Source organism: Cryptomeria japonica, chromosome 11, assembly GCF_030272615.1.
Source record: "Cryptomeria japonica chromosome 11, Sugi_1.0, whole genome shotgun sequence".
Lineage (NCBI taxonomy): Eukaryota > Viridiplantae > Streptophyta > Pinopsida > Cupressales > Cupressaceae > Cryptomeria > Cryptomeria japonica.
In genome coordinates this window covers 179,742,390-179,766,481 of record NC_081415.1, presented here as the reverse complement: position 1 = coordinate 179,766,481, position 24,092 = coordinate 179,742,390, and the positions used below count along the sequence as shown (strand labels likewise).

General features: G+C 38.0%; 1 long non-coding RNA gene across 4 annotated transcripts in view; it reads left to right on the top strand.

Moving 5' to 3' along the window:
* The first annotated feature begins 389 nt into the window (after positions 1-389).
* Positions 390-24,092, top strand: part of LOC131068121 (uncharacterized) — a 57,018-nt gene continuing 33,315 nt past the window's right edge. Inside the window, exons 1-5 of one of the 4 annotated variants that reach the window (XR_009359380.1) lie at positions 390-893; positions 14,272-14,359; positions 14,484-14,594; positions 14,795-14,995; positions 15,168-15,560. This is a non-coding gene — a long non-coding RNA (uncharacterized LOC131068121). Of the gene's footprint in view, positions 894-14,271; positions 14,360-14,483; positions 14,595-14,794; positions 14,996-15,167; positions 15,561-24,092 lie in introns of those variants that run through there. The other 3 variants (XR_009359381.1, XR_009359379.1, XR_009111939.2) reach the window with 3 other exon arrangements.

Sequence of the window (24,092 nt, the reverse complement as noted above, 5' to 3'; positions counted from 1 at the left end):
AGAATATTTCGGGATGGCTCTCAACAACCTGATAATGCAATCAGACTCAACCCTTTATGGAAATTCCATGGTTGCAAGTATCATATCAGACTTCAATGGTGCAGCTCGTGGCTCCAAATATTTGTCAACCTTGACATCTAATTGCCTATTTCTGAAACTGGGTAAGACCGAAGGTTTTCTTTCGTCTATTCTTTCCTACCAGTGCCCTTTGAATGGAGGTGTATTTTCTTTTATTATTATAAAAATTAAAAATTATAAGAACTTGGCCTATTACCGATCCAAAAAAAAAATATCACCTGAAAATTATTATATTTTTTTGACTTTATAGAACCATTCAACTTATTAATTAGGGAACCATTAATTACCAGATAACTCATAATTACTAACTAAATAAAAACTAATATCTAATTAATTAACATTAACATAATCTCTATCATGCGCTAAAATTCGGAGCATTATGATCTTCTAGACCCATGCATCTGTCCTCGCTTTTCCTGTTTTTCAAGGCCAGTCAATCTGTTGAAGAAATAATAATAATAAGAATTATGTTTTGTTGGTAGTTCGTATTTTCAGTTCTAATTCTTCTTTCAGTCACTCTTTATTGATGAGAGATAAATGATAGAATTGATCTTTGGTAGTCAATTGTGGTTATAAGATACCTCAAATCCCAAATGTAGCCCATTTCTCTGCGACTAGCATTCTCGATGATTACCTTAAATATCATTGCTTTCGAGCGCTGTATGTAGCGAATCAATTTGTTACGTGACCCAAGGGATCCAGGGTTTAGGGTTTAGGGTCAGGTCATCACTAATAAAAGAGTGAAAGATGATAATTAAATCACCATGTTTGAGGAGGTTATTGCTGTGGTAGAGAAAATGTAAGGAATTTGCGAGGTGAGTTACTGCCATTGATTCAAACTTTTAGTATTTCTGTTATTCCCATTTCCAATATCAGTCCCTTGGTTAAAATTCTCCTCGCTCTGATCTTTTTCAGATTGAGAATGTCCATTCTCCTTAACATCCTCCTCCAAATTTTGCGTCATAGGCTTCTTGAGAATCCTGCAACAAATGTGGCTTTCAGCCAACAAATCTCAGATAAATATTTAATTTATCTTTATGAAGATCAAATTATTTCAGTGGGACTTAGCATAGATTTATAAAAATATCACAAATGTGGCTTTCAGCCAACAATCTCAAAATAAATAGTTAATTTTACCTTAATGAAAATCAAATTATTTCATCGGGACTTAGATTAGATTTATGAAAATATCATAAATCTGACATCCCTTGGATGCATATACAAACCTAGAGTTGTGTATATTTGAGGTTAGATTCATAAAAGTAAAATTTAGAGGAAGCGTATATATGCAAAAGAAAAATCTTTTCCAATTTCTTTGGACCGAACTACTAATTTTATAATTGTGTTAATTCCACAAAAATATTTTCCTTGCATTTGTTTCCGCGTTTCTTTACTACTGCATATTTCACAATGAATTTTACATATTCACATCATATTTTACACAGCTTTAGTATGTTTTTTCTGTAGGCTTTTGTTTTATCATTCCATACATTAACCTTTGTAAACCTTTTGAAACACACTAATGATATTTGATGCAAGTTTGTCTGACATATATCCAACTTGCCATATATGGTATTATACCCTGTGCACAACATTGAAATATGGCGCCTGCATTACTTGTCTCATATACAACGGGGCGTGGTAATAAAATTAGATTTTATATAGTACTGGCAATGAAATTTGGCAGATGCTAGTGCTACATCTAAAAAATATTTAAAACCAATCAGCATTAAAGCTTACTTAGTAATTAAGGAGATTAAGTTTTATTTAAAGTGGCTATGAAATAACATAGCTTACAACCTCACGTAAACTTACTGTTTTTTCTGTGCATATCTATTTTCCATGCTTGAAAAATTTTGGTGATAGTGTGCATCATTTTTTGAGGGAGAGTTTAGAGAATTAATTTAAATTGCGAGGGAGGTGTCCCTAAATTGAAATTTGATTCTCATTAGGGTGTACATATATTGACGCAGACGAGCCTGGGGATATGCCAGGACAAGCAGCCATCTCAACACAATACAGAAATCTCATCTTGACATAATATTTGCAATGTCAAACTATGACCTCTCAACTGACATTTGATTCTTTATTCACTAACAAACTATTCTAATTTACAACATATGAATTCAAATCTACATCACACTAATGAGATTATACTTGCTCTGTTTCCTTCAAAGGTTACATTTGCTCCAAAATCTTTCTCCTGTCTCCAACGCCCACACCCTCACTCTGTCTATTCAACACTGGCACCTCTCAAAAGCATTAGCATTCTTTTTTCTGTTCAATTGGACAACCAACTACCAAGCACTCCTTTCTTTTCTTCTTATCTCCAAACATTCTTTCTTCTTCCATGCACCTTCTGAAGACCCCAATTCTCTTATTATCTACTGTGTATTAACTTTCTCTGCTTATTGCTTTCAAAAGCAAGACAAAACAACCACAATGCCTCTTTCTCTACGCATTCTCTCCTTCCTTCCCATGTGCTTACACATTTAACATTTGCAATCTAAATGATTGCAGCTTACTTTGCTAATTCTTGTGCCCCAATTCATAGACTCCTGCACCACACCACTTGTTCTCCTACACCCCTATTTATTTGCAATCTGCTCTTTAAATCTGCAATGAAGACTCCTTTTCTTCCTGCACCTACTCTCCTCTCTTCAGCGCTATCTCCGCTCTGTTCATTTTTAACTTTGAGAGGCCTTTCTATCCTCTACGCACCCTCCAAAATCTCTGCACTTGTCTCATTTTATTTCCTCACTCTCTTCACATCTGAAGAGTCTTTCCCACGCCTTTCTTCTCAACTTCCTTGAGCATTCTCTTTTTTCTCTTGCATTTTTTTGACTTCCTTACTCTCCCTTAGGCGCTCTTGTCTCTCTGTTATATTTAGCGCTACTGATCTTTAAAAAGGAACTGGCTTTTTATTACTTCTGAAAACCCATCTAATTGCATGTCTCCAAAGGATGGGGTCAATCCCCCTTGAAACTCCACCGCCCACTCTTGTTTTCTTTTAATCTTCCTGCTTAAACTGCCAATTAAAAACATTGTGTTTTTCTTTGCTTGCATGTATGAAAGTTCAAGTCTTGCGCCCAGTCCACTTTCCTGCTGCCACACATCCTCCTTTGTCTTTCAATCTGCTCTCTGCAGTCTTCAACCAAAACCTCTATGAGTTTCCCTTGCTCACGTGGGAAAAGACCAAATCCTTCCAGAATAAGCCAAATTCTCCCTTCAGCAGCCACGTTTGTCTTCCTCTTCTCTTTTATTCAGCGCTGTTTCTTTTCATCTTTTTATATTTGTAAACTATAGCTCCCCTGACTAAAGGCATTGAAGTCCAAATCATAGGCAATGATTTTATTTCAAATCAATTCACTTAGTCTGCTCCCGGATGCTCCTGCATCAACATATATGGATTTTATCAAGAGGTGGTTAATGAGGCACTACCTGCACAAAAAACTTTTCTAATCTGGAAGTAGCCTTTGGGTGTGTGCCTTTGGGTTGATACTGCCTCTGCATTGCTAGAGGTTTCCATGTTGTGCTGCGTGGGTCCATTCTAGATTGTGGTTTAAAAAGTTAGATATGTGATGCCTGCTGATTTACAAGCTATTTACTAGATGGGATTAAAAGCAGCTAGAAACTTTGGATATGAAGGTCTGTGTAAAGATTTGTTGGTTTTTATTTAATATGGGTTTGAATAGGAACAAGCTGGATTTGTTTTGAATATTGAAGTAGGAATGACAAAATGATGCAGCAATGGAGCTTTGGGGAATCTTCAATAGCCCCCCCCCACAGGGAAGGTTTTTTTTTTCAACTAAAGTAACTGATCCCATTAACATGGGCAATGAAGTCTAGGCTTTTGTGTCATATCATATTATTACAAAGGTCAGTTCATAGAATTTGTCTCTTTATTGTTTAGACAATCAAAAAGCACTGGAATCGCCAGCGTTGGCATGTTGTGATGGTTAAGCTGTGGTGTTGTTGTTCTTGCCATCAAGGTTTAAACCCTGCTTGGTGCTATTGTTGAATGTTTAAAATAGGGATGAGGTCCCCTAATTGTGACCTCACTGGTGCATAGCTCCAGGTCAAAAGCGTTTACCCTTCTTTAAAAAAAACGCATTGGAATTTCCCATTCCCTCCTATCATCATTTGGTTATAATTTAGTACTATTGTCTTTTTGGTGTTTTCCTAAATGATAATTATATGTTAATGCATTCTAGGCTAGTCGTTGTTTCGTACTCAGAAAATGACCTATTTAAAAAACATGGTGCTATTCAAAACATGGGAAAAATATGTGGTGAAGTGCATAAAGAGAGGCAAAATGATCGTGTTGAAAATGCAAAGATACCGTCCAAAAGAAATAGGTGCAATGAAGATGGCATATGGTGGTTTGTAGCATTTGCACTTAATATCAATTATACGATACTTGTATACTTACTCCCTGTGATGTAATTGGCAAATCATAATCTTTTGATATTGCTATCAGAACTCAATTGTATAGTTTTTGAGTCAAACTCATTGACCCATGTTTCATGAGTAGTGGTTCACAAGAACCCATCTCTCGTGAGAATGAATGGTCCACTTAGCACTCATTGCATCTATGTGATGCTCACAGAGGTGAAGCATTGGGCCTTCTCGAGATGTCACCCATCCCAATACTACTCCAACTCAAGCACGCTTAACCATGGAGTTTCCTCCAAGGTTAAATCCACTTAGCTTGCAACCCTGATTGCAAGCCTATCAAATTATCATTTCTTTGCATGTTCTTTTTGCATGTTCTTATTGCATGATAATTTCTAGATCTCAGTACAATAGAGGTATCGTATATTGATTTAACAGTAGGTATTTTTGGGTTTTTTCAATGCATAGTATTGGTTTTCCAATGTCTATTGTTTTGTAGGTGTTGTTTCCTTCCAGTTAGAGAGCACATTTGTCCTTCATTATTAGGTCATTGGTCTTTTCAATTCAATGTTTCTGATGACGCGGCTATTCTTTTAACTGTTTCTACTTTTTTTATGTTAGTATTGTTACTAGCCAGCTCATAACTTCATGTTTAGATTGCTGTGAATGGCTTCAGCTATCTATAATGTTAATTACATCTTGAACCTCAGAACTGATGTCATTGAAATGAAGGGTATTAATTTCTTTCGTTTCTTTTCTTTTTTAAAATAATCTTGTGTTTTGATTGCAATTTTGTTAATCAAATTGAACTATTTTGATAACAAACTATACAAGCATTTAGATTCCACAAATGTAGAAACTTTGGAATCCACTAACGATGGATACTATAGTTAATTTGGACAGTATAATTTGGAAACACCAAACATTTGACATGTTTGATGTCAATATGTGTCAACTCGTACTACTTGGGACGTTTTCACACATCACCCCATTGCAAATGGGGACCCCCTCTTTTTTGCTTGTTAGCTTATTTGTTTTGCTTAGTTTGCATAGCTTGGCAGTGGTTTTGTCTCCTAGCTCTAAAGGAAGGTGATGTCTTGTTAGTTCAAAAGAACAGTTGATCAATTCTCAAAATGAATAAGAGTGTGAAACCTTGTTCATGGAGTTGGATAGATTGAGTCAAGAAATTCACTAAGGTCAGGAACGGGTAAGTCGAGTTAGGAATCCAAGGTCTAGGATAGGAATTGAATGTGTAATCCACCATCCGTCTTAAGAAATTTCCTTGCTTGAGATTGGAAACGTGCAATTATTCTAGGGAATGAAAATGGAAGTTGTCCAAATTCAAGACCACAAGTGTGATCAAGTCAGGTTTTCAAATTTTGAATCCAAAATCATGAATTAAGTGTCTAGATTGAGAATTGAGGTATGAAAATGCACAATGTTATCAATATTGCTAAATGTTGTCGAAGTGCAAGAAAAGTAGCAAAATGTTGTCAATGTTGTCAAGGGAAGTTGTCAAGAGAAATGAAATTTGGAAATTGCAAAGTGTGAAAAAAGAGAAAATTTCAAGGAATGTGATACCAAGACAAGGAAAATTCCTTGTCAAATTTTCCAACCTTGATAGGGGAGGAAAATAGAGAAGATCTTGTGAAAAATCCTTGTTTGAAGTATGGAATTGCAAGTTTGAAAGAGAATTCACTAAGGGAGTTGAAGTAGGAATTCTTGAATTGAGATTTAAAATCCTTGTTTCAAGTTTGGAATTGAAAGGAAAAATGAGGAAATCCACTTCCAAGTAATCAAAGGCAAGGAATTTCCTTCCCATGGTGAATTAGCACCCAAGACTTCTTGTCATAAGTATGGAAATAAGAAAACTTTCTTGCGCTAGTCTAATTTGTGCCCAACACTTCACATTTCCTTTCCAAGGCTCAAGTGCGCTCAAGATTTCCATTCCAAACATGAAAAAATGCTCAAGATTTCCACTCCTAGCTGGAAATGCGCTCAATATTCCATGACCAAGGTGGAAATATGCTCAACATTCCATGAGCAAGGTAGAAATGCACTCAAACATTGCAAATTTCTTGTCCTATGTGAAATCTCGCCCATGGAAAATTCCTTCACCACCTTGCAAATGCACTCAGCATTATCCTTGTGCACATGCTAATGCCACTAGGGTAGTGTTGAGGCTTTGAGGTTGGCTAGGTAAGAAAGTGTAAATACAAAGAGGGCTGACTTGGAGGATAGTCTCTCCAACCGTGCAAAATTTGAAAGAGAAATGCAAGTAAAGAAAAATACAAAGGAAAGTCGGCTTGGGATGGCTCAAAACGTGTGGGTAAAGGTGAAAATAATGAAAAATCAAAATAAGGAAGGCAGCCGACTTGAGGGAGATGAAAGCAACTTGAAAAAAAAAACAATAATATTAGTCTGGCCGACTTCCCTTGACAAAGAGGTGTAGTATCCTTTGAAACATATATATGCAAGATCAAAATCACTTCCTCCATCAATCCAAAACCAATGCCAAGCGAATTTTATTGGTAGAGGTCAGCAAATAAGGACCAGATTCAATAAATTCCAAGCAGATGCAAATTGACTTACAGTAGATTCCAGAGAATTCTAAGAACAAAGTGAATTATATAAGCAGATTGATACGAATTCAGACCATGAAAATCAGACCCATTGATACAGGAGTTTTTGAATTTTGCTAAAATCAGATCTGGAGCAAAGGAGGTCATCATTGGAAAGAAAAATTAGAGTTTTACAAGAAGACCTGAGTGTTTCCCTTCACCTTTTTGAGTGTTTTCAGATCTGGAACATCATTTTCAGAAGTGTTAAGAGTGCATTTCCAGATTTTTTGAAGGGTTTTGTGAAGCGAATTTTGTGAATTACTAATGTTGTTTTAGGATATAATTCGTTTCATAGCATTGTCATTCAACATCTTTTAAGTTCTTTAACATGAATTGTAATGCAAGGTCTTGAGCTCAATTTTCTTGCATTGTACTTACACAAGGTTTCATTCACAACTATGATCTAAGAAATTTCCTCGATTTTTAGGAATGAGTGCGTGGAAGGATGCAGAAAGACAAGCACAAATGAAGAATGATGCAAGAATGGAGTTGAGTGGAGATATCTCAACAATGCAAAGGAAGGAACTCAACAATGTAAAGGAGGATAACCATATGGAATATATTACAACAACAAGAGGATCAATACAAGAAGACGTCAAGATGCACAAGATCAAGACATTGCAACACGAAGGGTTTAGCTACACCATGGAAATCCAGGTCAAGAAAGTTCAAGAAGGAAAAATTTCATGATTCCAAGGATGGGAATGGGAAAAGCGATAGAGGGACATCACAAGGTGGATTCCCAAACATGAAAATATGAAAGTGAAATGTGATCAAGGAAAAAAGATAGTTTTAGAAGTGTTAATCAAAGTTAGAAACTTGATCAAGATGATGCAATTTGGGAATATAAACCATCACATTTAGTCAAAGGCTAGAAATGTTGAGTATCAAGAGATATCTACGTTGATGTGGTGCCTAATCATTCTCGATCAATCAAGTGATGTCACATCGACATGTCCAATTTCATTGAACCCGACTCATTCCAAGAGAAGCAAGTGACATGTAGAGTCACATTTAAATATTATTTAATATACCTTACCTCATCTCTCATTGGTCCACATTCAAACGAAGGACGTGTGTCCAAAATTGTGTAATCATATAATGGTCAAATATTAAATGTAAGTGGTGGTAGTTGTATGTTGTAATTACCCCACATTAGGATTATGTTGTCCAAATCTTGGCCATTGATTTTAAATCAATTTGAGCCCTTGAATTGTAATTCAAAGTCTATAAAAGGCTTGCCCTTTTCATTTGTAAAGGTCGAGAGTTGATAATAATAGAGTAGGAATTAGAATAGTAGGAGGAGGAGGAGACAAAGATTGTTGCCAAGAATATGTTGGAATAAACATATAATTTTCATTGAAGATATGGTGGATCTTTATGTGTTGTTTCTACATATTGCATGGTTTCTACTTCTTCAGATTTAGTTAAAGTTCATTAATTTTGATGAAGAAATGTGATGATATGTGATGAATTCCTTGGTGTTCATACCGTTTGTAATTTTTTGATTTCAAATTGTAGTGCATGGTTAGTTTGAACCTCATTGTTGCAATAGTTCGATTGTGGATGTTCATTTGGATTGCGCCAACATTGGGTATTTGAATGGATGTTTGCAAATGAAAATCATTTACTACCTTTGGAGATTGCATCATTTTTGTGTGGTTGTTGTTATCATGGCAAAGCAAAGCTTGATTGAAGGAGTTTGTCTATCTGAGTATCATTCATTATCATCATTGTTCATAGGTCTAAATTAGATTAGATTCTGTATCCCTTTCCCTTTGATCTTTGTTTGGTAGAATAAAAGTTAGAATCCAAGTTCCAGCTGTTTTGTAGAAGCGAAAATCCCTTTGTGTTACCAGCATATCACATCATTTCATTGAGACTATCCAATTGCACGTCAAGACTTGACTAAAGAAATCCTGGGGTAACCTTACTTGATCACATTGTTTAGCATATAAGGTCTCCTTGTTCAAGAGAGGATAGAATACTTAGTATCTTATTTTGTGTTTGAGGTGTCATATAAAAGTTAAACTTAAAACACATCAACAATACTAACATTTGCACATTTTTTGATTTTCCTTACTTGTTACTGGCTTTTAAGTTTCCATTGTCCACCTTTGATACACATTAGTAGTTTACATTTTGTATTTTAGCTTGCATCAAGGGTTCTTGGTTGGATGCATTTTGGTTTGTGTAATGTCCCCAAATTGGGGTATACCTGATTTTGCCCAAAGTAACAATTCCACATCATAATTTGTTTAACAAATAGTATTCTATATTTAAATCATATAATATCTATTGAACTTTCTATAAAGTAAATAAGAAATTAATATCACATACTTAAATCTATAGCTTCATTTTCTAATAATCAACCATAGTAGGGATTGGTGAGGAATGCACGATAGGGCATCCAAAACATTTGCCACAACTAAGCCCAAGGGCGTGATATAACATCCCTTGCCCCACAAGTGGCAGAAACTATCGCCCATGCAACAATGGGGTGGCCTACTTAGAAGGGGAACCTACCTCTGCCCTCCCTACTCGTGTCTCCTTACTAACCCATACATGATTGCCTCTATTCTTTAGTTCACTTCCAACGACCAACCATTGTAAAGATTGGAGAGGAAAGCACAATAGGGCGCCCAGAACATTTGCCACAACTAAGCCCAAAGATGTGATATAACATCCCTTGGCCCACAAGTGGCAGGAACTTGTGTCCATCCTACATGAGGTCACCTACTTAGAAGGAGAACTCATCTCTGCCTTCCCTACTTGTGTTTCCTTACTAACCTCTACATGATTGTTTATAGGAGAATTAAAGATTTAATAGATAATTAAAGAATCTAGATTGATTAGCATTTCTCATCATTAACTATACCAAAATACTTAAGAGATTATATGTTAAACAACATCATCACAATGCATACCACAATACTAGCTAGAACAGATGTTTGTTGTATTCTGAAATGCAGATTGCTTATCCACAAACTGATCACCTTCAATTAATAACACAGATATTCTTATATTTCACTAGCAATCTTTGCTATATATATAATGCTTGTCCTTGCTGGGTGCGATGTATATAAATGTATATCCAAATCTGCTCTGATTGATTTCATTGATGAATATCATACCAATTACTTAAGAACTATAATAGTTTTGCTTAATAAACACAGATTATTACTGCCTTTTATCTAATCAGATCTCAGATTGCTTGATCGATCTCCACTCATAGACTTACTAATTTTAGGCTGTATATATAGAGTCAGAGTCTGCTCTTTATTGACTGGATGCCTGATTTCAGATCAAATGCTTCCCCTATTCAATGGTTTTCTTGATGACTTTTTTCTCCCTTTTATATTTCCCATTTGGAGGGAGTCATAACTCTTCATGACACCCCTTACCCTAGGCAAGGGTTACACCTTTTCGTAGCTGGGCATCATCTTAACATATCCCAGTCGGCTTCCTTATAGAGATTATTATCATTTGAATATTGTTTATACTTCTCCTTAGTCTAGTTGGTCCCTCTCTTAATACAGTCTAATGGCTCTTCGTCAGCCTTTTTACAACTAATCACTGCCAAATGTTAATTGTTTTTATCTTGTGTCAGCCCCTTGCATTTTAATTGCCTATACTTAATCATATAAAGCTGTGACTAGGGTTTATGTCTAGGATTTACAATGGCTGCAACTAGGGTTTATGAAGGCTGCGACTAGGGTCTAAGGCGGGGGCATGACAGTTTGAGTAAAGTTCAATAAACAATATTGATGGCTAGTGCCACATATCTATCATGATTTTAATTAGTTAATTATTCTAAAATTGCTTGAAAGCATTCCAATATGGGAAGGGAGACTGCAATCTGCCAACATCAAAACTAATTTGCAATTAGGGAAATGTTTGTATGGAATGGGAGGTTCGAGACATGCAAGTGTAACCAATCTTACATGTAGGATGTATCTCACATTGCCTTATGCTTTTGCAGCAACAATGCCCAGTTTTCAATGAAATGCAAAGTATTCTTTATCATGTCTGCACCTGAAATACTCATCATGCTGCTGAGCTTGCTAAATGCATTTCATTGGAAATTTGAAAAACTCTTTCCAATAAGCATTGTAGAGTTTTAGACATTGTTCAAGAGTTCACTGGGGCCAGCAAGCGTTTTTGGGAGAGGAGCATTTACACAAGTGCATTTGGGAGAGGAGCATTTACACAAGTGCATTAGGGAGAGGTGAGAATTTACAGTGTATATGGAAGAAGAAGAAAACATTCAAACAAGTTTATTTGGGAGAACAGATGATCTACACAACTCCTCGTGCAAATAGGAATACTGGCAATGTAGACAGAAATATATATTCATCCAGAGAGATCATTGCAAAGGAGTTTGTGTATGGCATGGATCTCATCGCATGTGACTGGCACTACACCTGAAGTAACTATTATTGTTTTTATGAATTCGAAGAGTGGCAGCTGCCGTAGCCCTACACCCAAGGCAGGCTTGAAGAACTTATCACTGAACAATAGATTAAATATATTCCTTGGCTCTTTGCTTCATTTGTATAGTTTTTAATTTTTATGATATTTAATTTTTAGGTATTATTTTGATTATCACAATTAGATTAAGTAGGAATAAAAAACTTAGGTTTGGAGAGTCATGAGCAGATTTTGGATGATTGAACAGTCAGAAGTGAGAAAGTGATGAGACTAAAATTCATAGTCCTCTCTGGCTTGGGTGGAATTAACTCAGAATTACATGTCATTTTTGGATGAAGTCATGCTGGTTAATTAGAACTAACAATGATGTTTGGTTTACAAACGACTCGGGTATGGATGTCTAGACATGTTTGATCCTTGGATGCTAAATTTAAATTAGATTGAAGTTAATAATAAGGCTAGGTTTGGGGTCCAACGAGATCACTTACAGATTTAACATTTATGTATGCAAGAATAAAATTACAGGTGGTGTATACATGTGTCTAGATATGGACTTGAAAGACAATGACCATAGATGAGAAGTTCTTAGTTAGTTAGAATATCTAGGGATATTGTGGTGCGTTAAATAGTTTGGATGCTACAAAATTCATATTGCACACGTGAGGCTCTAGATAGATAGAATTTAATACAAATTTGCATTCACAAGAGTCTGACAAGACAATGCAAGACACATTGAACATTAGACTTCAGTTTCATGACTTGTAGACATGAGAATTAGATTAATTGTGACATATTTGGATTCTTGGATTTGGGAACGTACAATGAGATTATATTTTAGATGCACATGAGAATAAAATTATAGGTGGTGTATATGCATGTCTAGGTATGGACTTGAAAGACAATTATGACATATGTGAAACTCTTGGTCAGCTCGAGCCTCGAATATTAAGGGGCATTGGGGTTCATTAAATAGTTTGGATGCTATGCAATTCATATTGTAGACACAAGGTTCTAGATAGATGGATACAACACAAGACATGATGGACTTTAGTTTCATTAATTATGGATGTGAGAATTACATTAATTGTGAAATATTTGCATGCTCGGTTCCTCAAACATGTGACAAGGGTATAAGTGAAGTAGACAATATAAAAACATAGGGTTTCAACAGAGTTTACATTGGTGGATTGGAATTGCTGCTTGTTTGGATTACAATAGGCACCTCGGGTTTGCACTTCGAACATGCTTATTTGACATTAAGGCCCTAGTTAATTGTATTGTAGTGGTTACTTTAGGTTTAGAAGTGTAAGATGAGATTTAACTTCGGATGTGAAGGAGCAAACAAAATAGGATTAAGAATAATTTGGCTTTAGGTTGGGTCGTCGCAAGTAGACAAAGACATGACACATGGTTGACACATCTACGAAAGGATTTTTGTACAGAAGGAGATAGAGACACTTTCTACACCATATGAAAAAGCATTAGAAGATTCAAATTGGATTAGATATTATAATGATTGTTCAGATGGGACCTTTAGATGTTTCTCAATGGATTTTATTTGGGGTGAGGTTATGGGTTGCCTTATTTGTATGATTGTGGTCCTTTTCTCACATTCAAAAGGGTCTCATGCTCACTGCAGTATTGTGGGTCTGTCACTTAGTGACCACATGTCTTCCCAGCCTTAAAAATCTAGTGGTATGGCAGCATGCAAGACAATTCAATGTTTCCCTTAGGAAGAGGGAGGAGAATTGTCTAAACATGAGTGCAATCTCATGTTAGAAATTTCAAATGACAATGTGCTCCAACCCCTTCTTGACTACACTTTGTACCTTGTTTTTTGTTGCCAAATTTTAGAAAAAACTTATGTTTCTTTCAAACTGAGTTTATTTACCTAATACCCATTGCAGATACCTTTTGGCATGCCTATTGCACAGTAAGTGCAATTGCTAGTGTATATTTCATTAAATGTGATTGCTAGTATATTCATTTTTGTATATTCCATTGTGTACTTTGCATTTTCATACTAATATTAGATGATAAGTATTTGAAAAATGTATGTGCATTTTGGTAGTTTTTGTAAGTATTTCAACTTTCCTATGTCATTCCCTCAAATTGGGATTTGAGATGCCCCATTTATGCCCCTTCTTTAGAAAAGTTGGTTGAACCTTGTTTAGCAATGTCTCAGTTATAAGATTTCCACAGTCCATAGTATTTAACACTTGTAGTTTCTGGATTAGACTGTATAAAATTTATTTTGCATCAACATTTCAGATCATACTCTGTGAGCCATCATCAGGATAATAGAGAGCTAGAGGAGAAAAATAAATTTTACACAGTCAAATCCAGACACTACAAGTGTTAAATGTCTTGGTTGATAAAATAGGTTGTTATTAGTATCTTGTATCTTTGCCAATTCAAGTCTCGAATATTTATTCTTTGAACTGTCAAGTTACAAAACATCTCAAGAGTTTAGAGAAGTTGAGGTGGAGCCACTTGTTAAACAGTCCCTTTCAGACACAACAGAATTGTGGCTTATTCAGATGCCTCTAACTCAAGCAATTGTTCTATGCTTATATCAGTAACTCTGCAGATTTTGTTTTGTTCACAGTCATTCTTCATATTATGTGTTACCACAAACTGCTGGATTTTGATATTTTAATATTTGTAGTTTGTAGTTGTACATATGTAGGTGGCTCTAGATAGGAACATAGTTGTTTCTAAGCTTTGTGTGGTTGATTTACTGCAGTTTGAACCTGCAGACTTTAAAGGGAACTAGTTATCACTTATATTGCCCAAAGCAGATAGTTCGATGGGATGTTTGGAAAATTCCTTTGGTAAGTTGTACTTTTTGGTGCTGCCCTTGTAAACTTCTATTCATAACACTTTTTCTCTGTGGCACATGGCTAAAGCATGATGTCACACATCTTTTTGAAACTGAATTCTTATATGCATTAGCAGAATTTTATTGCAAAGATGAACAGGACTTTCAAAGCAACATGCTTTGCGCAGGAAAGTAATCATGGAATGGAACCTTTTGCATTTCTGCAAAGACCCTCACATTTATGGGAGGTGAATATGAATGATCCCGTGAATTTGTTTTCTCTTGTTTTTCATGTTCTCTTTTACTTTCTTTAACTTGTAAATATGTTGGGTACTTCATAATGAAGAATTTTCAATCATCAAATTTTCAAGCATTTTGTAAGGCTCTCCTTTCTTTCAACATTGATCTCATAGTCCATCTATTATACTTTATTTATATTTTTAAACAGGACTGAGAATAACATATCGATGAAATCTTAGGACAGATAATAAACAGTGTGTGATGAGAGAGTCACAGTTTCAGTTTATATAATTTGAGAGTGTCAACTTTAATTATTCGAAGGATGCGGTTTGAAAGATTTCCCGTCAAATTTGCCTCCTAAATGCTAACACAGAAAGTCGGAATGCATCTGGAAGAGCAGATAGTTCAGGTTTTTCAGTTTCCAAATTTCAAGATTTTACAAGAAGTGCTCGTATTAGTATTTTCCCTAGAAGCTATAAAATTGTGCTCTATTTTTGGGTTATCTACTTATGGTCAGCTTAAGCACATATTTCATTTTTTTTTAACTTCCATGCAACTCATGAGTGAAATACCCTTTTCAGGAGAGGGTGTGTTTCAAACTTCAGTACCAGAGAAGAGCAGTGGAGAGTGTTGGTCACAAAAGTTCACGTGCTATAGTGGAATTACTTCCGAAGTTGGGGGAGTCTTCATCTAAGAAGAGGGCTAAGTTCTCAAGAGGAAGGGTTACTGGGACAACAACTCCTTCCCATTTGAGAAACTTCAAAGAAAGTGGAGCCTATGATTCTAATTTGCAACAAGGTCTGAGGTAGAAAACTAATGTAGTTATAGTGGAATATTCCATTGGGATAAAAAAGAAAAAAGCCAAATTCAAATAGTGAAGCTTAATCTATTAGAATAATATCTTTATTATTTATCATTAATGGTCGATAATGTAACACATGTACATATTAGTTAGTTTCTATTTTTCTTCTGTTTACGATTGTTTCTTTATAGAAACATTGTCTTTGTAATTCTTTGAATGATTGTTTGATCATTTAATTTAATTCATTCAATTTGTTATCAAAACATGGTATCAAAGCTAGAACACATAAATTCATCAAAAAAAAAATCATAAATTTTGCAAAAAAAATTTTGAAAAGTTTTTTTAGTAAGTCGAATTTTTTGGTCATTTTTTGAAGGGTTTCTGTTTTGGAAAGTTCGATAGGGAAGTTCATGCAAATTTTTGCAAATCCGTGGACTTTTTTTTTTCCGAGTTGCGTTTTTTTTTTTGGGCCTTCTGCGACCTACTTCCTGAGGCTTATGACATCTTTGTCTTGCGACTTTTCTGCAAGCCGTAACATCTTTGCACATCTATTGGCATCTTGTTTTCTTCTTCACACGACTATTTCCGGCCACAACCTCCAACATCGCCTGCGCGAAAGATTTTTGCATGTTTTTTTTTTTGTTTTAATGTGATTTAAAATCACGAGGTATTCTGATTTGGGTGCGCGACGTGATTTTTTGCATTTTTTTCTTTTGTGGCTCTGCAACCTTTGATGACGGATTTTGTGTTTTTTTAAAATGCGACGGTTAAAATTTTCTAGGCATTTGTTTTTCTTCCGCCAATTGTTTTTCGGATCTTTGATGCAGACTATTATTTTCGTGATTTTCTGCCAAAATTGTCTCTACATTTTAACCTAGGGTTTTATTTCTATCGATGGGTTTTGCACAAAATCCTCTAATTTTTTTGTCAGAATTAATTTTCAACAACAGATTCCTTGTGGGTTTTGGGTTTTTCTCCTACTTTTCTAGGTCTTCGTTGAATTTTTTTGGGTTTGTCAAAATTTGTACCTTGGGATTTGTGCCAATTGTACTTCATTTAGTCTCGAAGTTTGTACTTGAATTTGCCTCAGTTTCAACATTGGGATTTGTGCCTCGACTTATGTGATCTTCAAAAGTCAATTTTTCACCTCTTCTCTAAATCTAGTTTTTTGTGCCTCTGAACACGTGCAAGATGGCGTCTTTGACCAACATAATGTTGGAAGGCAGTCAGCGATTTAACGACAAATATTACAACACATGGAAGCAGAGGATGATGACTATCTTTGAATATCGTCACCTAGATGATCTCGTTCTGGGTAAAGAGACTCATCCTACCATAGTTGGACAAGATCAGGATAAGTTTGACAAGCGCAACCGAGAAGTGGTCATGCTTATCAAACTTTCGGTTACTAATGATTAGTTGCCTCAAGTGCCATCCAACAAGACAACTGTAGAGATTTGGACTTTTGAAGGATCTCCATGAGACATCAAACAAGAGCCATGTGTTCTTCCTAAAGAACCAGCTATTTTCTATCATGATGGATGAGCGTATGTCCTTACAGGAGCATTTGATGAAGATTAAAGACATTCAAGATCAGCTGGAAGCAATTGGTCCGAAAATGGAGGAAGAGGATATGGTAGTCATCACCCTGAAGAGTACCTAAATCCTATGAGTACTTCATAGAAACGCTCAACATTACTTCAACAAATGTTGACTTAAAGTTTCCAAAGTTGTGCACCAAACTTTTGCAATAGGATTGTTGGAAACAACAGTTTGGTAGCAATGCCAACTCGTCCTCCTCAAAACAAGCCTTTGCAGCCAAATCCTTTCACAAGGATAAAGGCAAATCTCAATCCTCTCAGGAGCAAGGCCCCAGTTAGTCTCCGGATAGCTCGAAGAAGAAGAAAGTTCAGTGTAACTACTGCCACAAGTATGGTCACTTGATAAAAGACTATCGGAATCATTTGGCCTCTGAATAGTGGAAGTAGGGAGGGTCTCAGCCTAAGGCTAATGTCGCAGAGCACTCATAGCAGAAAGAATCTACATTTTATGGTTTCATGGCAAAAAGACCTGCAGATCATGTGAAATCTTCTGCCTGGTATATAGACTTCAGTGCATCTCGATACTTCACTCATCGGCGTGATTGGTTCATAGACTTCTCACTTTTCACTGATTCAATCATTTTTGGTGGAGGAGAAGAGTATACTGTTGTCGGCAAGGGCAACGTTAAGATACAATCTGGTGGGAGGAATCTCATATTCCTCAATGTATACTGTGTTCCTAGCATGGAACTAAACCTTCTCTCTGTGAGCTAGATTATGCGGCACTCTCCTCAGCTTGATGTGGTATTCAATTCACACAAGTGTTCGGTTGTTGATCGTGCGACTTGCACTATTGTGGCTGTTGGCATCGAGGATCATGGTCTATACTGACTTGTGGATATGGGTGATTCCTTGGAGCATACCTTTGCAGCTAAATCATCTTCTATCAACAATCTCTAGCATCAACGGTACGACCACTTGAACATTCATTATCTTGCTTAGCTTGTTTGGAAAATTGAGTTCATGGCTTACTTAAGATTTAGACTCAAAATCAATGAGTTTGTGGAGCTTATCAGGCTGGGAAGCAGCACAAAACACCATTCAAGGATGGTGGCTCATGGCGAGCCTCGAAGGTACTACAGTTGGTTCACGTTGATGTATGTGGACCAATGAGTACACCTTCTGTTATTGATTCCAAGTATTTCTTTCTTTTGTAGATGATTTCAGTCGTAAAATGTGGGTGTACTTTCTTAGACAGAAATCAGATATGTTTACTATATTTCAGAAGTTTAAGGCCTTAGTAGAGAAAGAGTCTGGCTGTCCTGTTGTGAGGTATTCACGCATCGCCCCATCGCAAATGGGGACCCCCACTTTTTTCTTTCTAGGGTTAGTCCTTTTGTTCTAGGTTGTCTTAGAGTCTTTGTTGTTAATCTTTGCATTGAAGGGATTGAGTTTCTCAGGTAGCTAGAGAGTCATCATGTCAGGTTGGTCTCCTAAGTGGAGTAAAGTAAGTTATCAAGCATGTTGCAAGAATGAGTCGTAGATGAAAGACTTGAAGATTGAACACATTGAGCAAAGTCAGGTGAAAGGACTAAGTCAAGAGTCTGCACCTTTCCCCCTGATTGGAGCAAAACTTGCCTGAGACCCGTACCTTGCTAAGGCCCTGAGACCCTATACCTCTAAGGACTCGAGTGAATTTGAGAAATCATGTACTTTCCAAGGGTCATAGAGCGAATTTCCTACCTTGATCCTATCCTTGGAAAGGATTCAGAGCAGACTTGTTTCTTGTCCTTGCCAAGGTCCTGGAGCGAATTTTTGCCAAGTATGTATCTCACGGAGACCTTAGAACGAATTTGAAGATGTGCACCTTAGAAGGACTTTAGGGCGAATTTGTCCAAGTGGGGATTGAGAGTGAATTTTTAAAGTATTGGAGAGATTTTGAGCAAATTAGTTGAAGTCATGATTTGAGATAGAATTTTCCATCTAATTCATGTCCTTGCCAAGGTCTTAGGGCGAGAATTTCACAAAGGTGATGTACCTCATCAAGGTCCCAAAGTGAATTTTGTCTTTGAGTCCTGTCATAGAGCGAAAATCTTTATTTAGGTCCTGTCCTTGGAAAGGATGGTGAGCGAACTGCATTTGGGTCTTGTCCTCACCAAGGTCATAGAGCGAAATCCTCATCATGGACATGGAGCGATCTTCTCCACTTAATCTTGCATTAACTTGGAACCAATGCATCTTTTGGACCTTGTCCTTAGATGAGTCTTTGAGTGATCTGTTTTAGGACCTGTCCTCACCAAGGACATGGAGCGAGTCCCTCTTTTGAAGCTTGTCCTTAGGGTGGTCGTAGAGTGAAAATGCATTATAGGTCTTGTCCTTAGAGAGGACAGACAGTGAACTGCCTTAGGAGGCTTGTCCTCGCCAAGGACAGAGAGCGAACCTCACTTTGATCTTGTCCCTGTCAAGGACACAGAGCGAATTTATCATTTTGGGCCTGTCCTTGGGAAGGACATGGAGGGAAACATTTATCTTGACCTTGTTCGCCCATGAGACATAAAGCTGATGTACCTTGCTAAGGTCACCAAGTGAATTTTTCTGATATAGGTCTGTCCTAAGAGAAGACAAAGAGCAAATTCATGATATAGGGCCTGTCCTTGCTAAGGACATTGAGCGAAGTTCTTGCCTAGACCTTGTCCTTGGAGAGGACATAGAGCGATTTTCTTCCTAAGAACATGTACCTTCCAAGGGTCCTAGGGCGAATGTCTTCCTAAGGATCCTAGAGCGAATTCTAACATTTTGGCAAGAGGTGAAGCCGACCAGCATCAAGAAGGATAATTTATATTTTGTTTACACTAGAGCAAGTCGGCCTCACCCTAAAAGGACACATCTCCTCATTAAGACACCTATATAAGGAGACTTGAAGCAATCATTTAGTCACCAATTCAAAGCAATCTTTTCTCCTAGAGTGAACTTGATCAGTAGATCAGCATTCCCCATCAACTCCACTAGCTAATTCAATCAGCAAGGCAAGGAGTCCAATCAATATCAACAACAAATCTGATTCAGGAAACATATCATCAGCGAATTTGATTACATCCACAGTGAGTTTAGTAAGCATCAATATCAAATCTGATCCACAAGCAGCAACTCCAATCATTGGTGACGGCAAAGTTATAAAAGAAGAAACGAATTCATCAAGAAAACAACAAATTTGCTTCAACCAAGGAGTGACCCCTTCTATAGATGCTCTTGTTAAACCTGCAAATCACATGAAATTACATAATTACATCAAACTAGGAGGTTAGAGTATAAGGGATATCATATGTATTTGATGCTTTCTTGTTTGTTTTGCAGGAGATGAAGAAACAAATCAAGGAGATCATATTGAAGGAGGATTGAAACAAGTCGCTCCAGGATCAAATTTCAACATCAAGGTTGAAATACAAGGAAGATACACTCGAGGGAACTATTATCACAAAAGCTTGCACCCTTGCTAAGCTATCGACTCAACAACCTTGTGAAAAATGGAAACAACCCCGAAGTGTGGGACCTTGCGCATGGGGGTTGAATCTCCGGAGAAGGCCGGCTTCCTTCCTCAAATAGGTGCAGGTGTTGAACCAACTCAACACTTCAAAACTTACTACTAAACCTATCCTAACAACTTACAGAGGAAAGGGAAGAGAGAATTGCTTAAAATGAAAGGAGGTGATGCACCAAGAAGAGATGGTTTCTCTCCTCACCCGAAATGACACAAGGAATCAACTGAAATACCCAAGAGATGCACAAACTTCAGTTGTATGAGTGACCCAAATGCATGTATGGAGGTTAGAATTTGCTAAGTGTCAACAGGGGAGAAGGATTCCCACAAGTCACACTCAGAAAAACAAGTTAACACAGCATATATGGAGGGAAGAAAACCACAACATACACTTATAATGGAGGTAAGAACACATACACATCATGCATAAGTTGAAGTAAGGCAAGAATGGTAGTTTCAATTCATTCAAAGGCCAAAGGTCAAACTTATAGTTGCAGAAATGCAAAAATAATTACAAGTCGTCAAGAGAAGAGAAGAGCATAAGAAAGCTCAAGGTAGCAAGGAGAGAACCCTTTACAATGAGGCTTAAAAGCCATTATATAGAAAATGGTCACAAGGGTGATCATGACCCCTGCATGTCAGTCTGGAAGTGCATGCACTTGACTTGTACATGCAAGCAACCTAGCTCTACCCACAAAGGGCAATCCTGAGAAGGTGGATTGACTGACCTTCCAAAGTCAAGCATGACATAAGTCACCAAGCATGGCCCTGTACCTCCCTTGATGGAAATCCTGCCAAAAACATTAAATGCACCCCTGTAGCTCCACAAAAAAAGTGCATAAGTCACCAAAACTGTCAGAGCATTTAAAGCCTTGAGTGTCGATCATGCCATCCGGAAGTGTTGCAAGTCGGAAGTAGGCTTGGAAGACTTCGGAGACCAGACTCTCGAAGTGAGGAAGACATGGGAAGGAGCAAGGAACTTCGGAACCTCGGGGTTCCGGAGTTTCGGGATAGGAGAAAGGAGGGTTAGGAAAAGAACTTCGGAACCTCGAGGTTCTGGAGTTCTGGAGGAACTAGCGAGAGAAGGCGAAAGGGGAAGGAACTTCGGAACCTCGGGGTTCCGGAGTTTTGGGATAGAGAGGGAAAGGGTTAAAGAGAGAAGGGGAACTTCAGAGACCTAGGTCATCGTAGTTGGAGAACTTCGGGGACCGGAGTCACCGTAGTTGGGGAACTTCGGGGACCGGAGTTACCGTAGTTGGACAACTTCGGGGACCAGAGTCACCATACTTGGGGAACTTTGGGGACCAGAGTCACCGTAGTTGGGGAACTTCGGGGACCGGAGTCACCGTAGTTGGGGAACTTCGGGGACCGGAGTCACCGTAGTTGGACAAGGAACTTCGGAACCTGGGGAGTTCCGGTGTTCCGGGGTTGAAGACTAGGGAACTTCGGAACCTGGGGGTTTCGGAGTTCCGGGGTTGAGGAACTAGGAACTTCGGAACCTGGGGGTTCCGAAGTTTCGGGGTAGAAGAACTAGGAACTTCGGAACCTGGGGGTTTCGGAGTTCCGGGGTTGAGGAACTAGGAACTTCGGAACCTGGGGGTTCCGGAGTTCTGGGGTAGAAGACTTAGGAAACTTGCTTCTAACAAGACAACACTTCACACTTCATAATTCCATTGCTTTCTCCTTGATCAAATGGGCAGCGCTGGTCCATGGAACATATCTGTGATCGGTTCTCACTGATGGACCAAGGGTGTCATAAAATGACAACATTTTTGGCGATTTTTGCGGGATGCTTGCCTGCTAAGCATGAAGTCCAGAAGCCTTAAGCATCCATTGGGCACTGAGTCATGGAAGACCCAAACATGTGTGTGCCATCACTTGGAGGAAAACTAAAAAACTAGAGCATACACCCTCTTAAGGAGAATGCGGCATGTGCATAAGCACTTATGAAAGCAAAACAACCTCTAGTCTAATATTTACATAGTCATCAACACCCTCTTTAGAAGCAAGGCTTGAGATGAATCTCATTCACTGGGATTGGAAGAACTTCGCCATCAAGCTTGGAGAGATGAAATGCATTGGCCTCCTTGCAACTAGTGATGACATATGGACCACTCCAGATAGCATCAAATTTGGAGTGTCGCCCAGCTTTGGCTCTGTCTGCATCCCACTTCAGAACTAGGTCTCCCTCTTTGAAGACCCTATTAGTAGCCTTTTTGTCAAAAACCTTCTTAACCTGCTCTTGATGAGTCTTAAGTGTATGCATAGCTTGACTTCTAACCTCCTCCAGCTCCATCAGCTCAGCTAGTCTTACTGTCATGGCATCATTCTCTATTAATTCTAGCTGATGTGCTAGTTCAAGAGAGGGTAACTCTAGGGAAGTTGGGAGTTTTGCTTCCTTCCCATATACTAGCATGAAAGGGGAGTTACCAATCACCCTCTTGGGTGTGATCCTGTCAGCCCATAAGGCTGTCCTCAACTTAGTGTGCCATGCCCTCTGATTGTCTTCAATTGTCCTTTTAATTATCCTGATGAGGTTCTTGTTGGAAGATTCAGCTAAGTCGTTACCCTGAGGGTAATAGTTGGATGATGTCTTCAAGTATACACCATGCTTCATTGCCCAAGAACTGATTTGGGTTCCAACAAATGCCCTGGCATTGTCTGATATGATGGTGGAGGGGACACCGAATCTTGTCACAATTCCCTCAAGGAATTCTAACACTGAGGCCTCAGTAGCATCCCTCAATGCAACTGCCTCTATCCACCTAGTGAAGTAATCTGTTGCGGCCAAGATCCACTTATGGCCAGCACTAGAAGGTGGGTTTATCATGCCAATGAAGTCTAAACCCCATTGGGCGAATGGTTGATCTGCTTGGATGGGATGAAGGGGTAGGGCAGCTAGTCTTTGCTTCCCAGAGAGCACATTTCTTGCAATTCTTCACCTATCTATGTGAGTCACTGAATAAGAATGGCCAGTAATAACCAGCCCTCATTATTTTGATAACCGTAGTCCTTGCAGAGAAGTGACCCCCTGAAGAGCCATCATGAAATTCCTCTAACAATTTGCTGACTTGGTTTTGCTCGATGCATCTTAGTAAGACTCCATTGGAGTCTTTTCGAAAAAGAGTGCCATTCACTAAGACATACGGAATGGACTGCAACCTGAAATGTCTTCTTTTGGTCTGGTCCAGACCTTGGGGGTATCTACCTTCCATTAAGAAGGTGGTCATGTCACTTACCCAACTAAATTGAGTGTTGTTGTCAGTTGGTTGATCCTTTTGTAACACAAGGGCGACCTCTGAAGTAGTCTCAGAAGATGAGACAAGTTGTTCACATAGGCCCCTGCCTCTTACAAGCTTGGTGATCTTGATGTTGATGTCATACTCCATGACCTTGGTTATCCACCCAGCCCTCTTCTCACTGATATCCTTGTTTAGAAGGAAATCCTTGACACTTGCATGTGCAACTAAGAGCTGGATCCTGTTGTTGGACAACACGTGCCTGAACTTTTTTAATGCCCTTACAACAGTGAGGACTTGCTTCTCTACATAGCTATATCTAAGTTCATAGTCCTTTAGCCCCTCACTAAAGAAAGCAATAGGTTGCTCCAACCTGTCATCGTTCA